Here is a 2,448-nt window from a genome sequence, read left to right as displayed (position 1 = left end):
AGGTGTAACCCTGCGAGTCGGAGTTGAAGGAGTCTCATCATCTGAATCACTAACATCACTATCCACAATGGAGGAAGGTGGAGGAGGTAGAGAGGCTAAGCGAGGAGAGCTTTCCTCAAAGTGAACACTCCTCTCAATGAACACCTCATGTGTCTCTGGATCCATCAATCTGTATGCCTTAACACCCTCAGGATATCCAACAAATATGCAAGGTCGACTCTGAGGTTCCAATGCCTTGCATTTCTGCCGAGGTATGCGAGCCCATGCTGGACACCCAAAGACTCTGAAATGTCTCACAATCAGTTTCCTACCAGCCCAAGCTTCAAAAGGAGTAATACCTTCCAAAGCTTTGTGAGGAACCTGATTCTGGATGTGTGTGGCACAACCGATAGCCTCTGCCCAAAAGGTGGGATCAAGAGAACGTGCATGTATCATACAACTAGCCATTTCTTTGAGAGTTCTATTCTTGCATTTTGCAACCCTGTTCTGCTGTGGAATGTATGCTACAGAATGCTGAAGATCAATCCCCTCAAATGTACAAAAATCCTCAAGTCTTTTGTTCACATATTCCCTTCCATTATCTGTGCGAAGAATCTTGACCACTTTCCCTGATTGCTTCTCCACACGAATCTTGAAGTCCTGAAATCTGTCAAATACCTCACTCTTATGAATGAGAAAGTAGACCCAAGTGAAGTGGGAGTAGTCATCAATGAAGGTGAGAACATAGCGGGCCTTACTAAATGAAGGTGTTGGAAATGGACCTGCTACATCGGTGTGAACAAGTTGAAGAACTTCCAAAGCTCTCCAAGTTTTCCCTTTATCAAACTTCTCTTTGGGATGCTTGCCCATGGAACAACCTGAACATACACCCTCTGAAAAACTGATTTGAGGTAGACCTGTGACCATGTCTTTAGTGCTTAGCTGCTGAAGATAGCAGTAGTTGAGGTGACCAAACCGCTCATGCCATAGCTTACTTTCTAAATTTGAATGAGTAAGAAAGGCCCTAGAAGGTGAACTTGGCACAAAGTGGGAGAATGAATAAAGCCTTGAGTTGTCATTGACTTGTCCCACTGCTACCAAGGCATCATCATCAAGTTCCTTTACCACAACTGAATCTGGTGTAAACTCAACCTTTTTACCATTCCCATAGTGAGTGATTTGGTAGATGGAGAGAAGGTTGGTAGACAAGTTAGGAACATAGAGAACATTCTCAAATGTTCCATCATCCATGTCAACTGAACCTTTCCCTTCAACCTCTACTTGTGTATCATCACCTATGTAAATGTGAGGTACCTTACATGGCTCCAATGAAGAAAACTACTCCTTTGTAGAACCCATGTGATATGAGGCACCCGAGTCAAGTATCCATTGCTGTGAAGAACCCGTTGTAGCCACAAATGCTTGCCCTTTTCCCTTAGACTGTGAGGAAGAGGAAGGAGATGGATCCTTCTTTGTGTAGGTGGATGGCAAGTTGATGTTGTTTTTCTTGAGAAGATTAGTTAACTCATCAACTTGCTTTGCGTGGCATCGATGCTCATCATGACCATAATTCTTGCAATATGCACAAGTTGGTTTATCCTTCTTAGGTGGTGTCCCCTTCTTGGAAGAGGATGAAAAATCGCCTTGTGATGGAGAGGATGATTGTCCTTTTTCCTGGTGTGGCTTAGACTTGGATTGCTTCTTCTTCTTGTTGGAATCTTTGCCTTGACTTCCTTGATTCCCTTGATTGGCCACCAAAGCCTTGGACTTTGAAGACTTGAGAAACCCCATGTTCAACAACTTAGACTGTTCCAATATTAACATTTCTGTGAAAGCATCAAATGAAGGCATAACATAAGAACTCCCCACTAACAAATGATGAGTTTGGAAGCTAGACATAAATGCTGCATATTCTGGTGCAAGCTTGTCCAACAAGTTGAATATCAACTGAGCATCCTTTTTGTCAATTCCACAATCCTTAAGCTTTGCTCTTAGCTCATTTGCTTTGGTGACATAATCTTGGATTGTATCAAAACTCTTGGGATCCAAGTTGGTGAGCTCATTGTCAATCTGATAGCCTCTGATTTCATCAACTTGACCATACAATTTCTGAAACATATCCCAAGCCTCTTTGATTGTTTTACACTTCTCAATGTGAAAAATAAGGTCATCTGATACATACTTGCGCAAGGTTCCAAGAGCCATGCAATTCTTTGCGAGCCATTCTAATTGAGCATTTGGATCAGCCTTAGGATCAGGTAGTGTTGTTATTGTTCCATCTATGTAATGTGTGAGACCCTTTTCCATTAATTTACTCCATACTTTAATTTTCCATGATGCATAATTATGTGGAGTTAAAGGTGGAAATTTATTAGGACTCATTGCAACAAAAATGGAAAGAGCACAAAGAGAGGCACAATCACACAAGACACCCCCCCAAATTCACTCAATCAAAGAACCCCCCCCCAA

Source organism: Cryptomeria japonica, chromosome 9 (assembly GCF_030272615.1).
Source record: "Cryptomeria japonica chromosome 9, Sugi_1.0, whole genome shotgun sequence".
In the NCBI taxonomy this organism is placed as follows: Eukaryota; Viridiplantae; Streptophyta; class Pinopsida; order Cupressales; family Cupressaceae; genus Cryptomeria; species Cryptomeria japonica.
Note: the sequence above shows the minus strand (reverse complement) of the source record.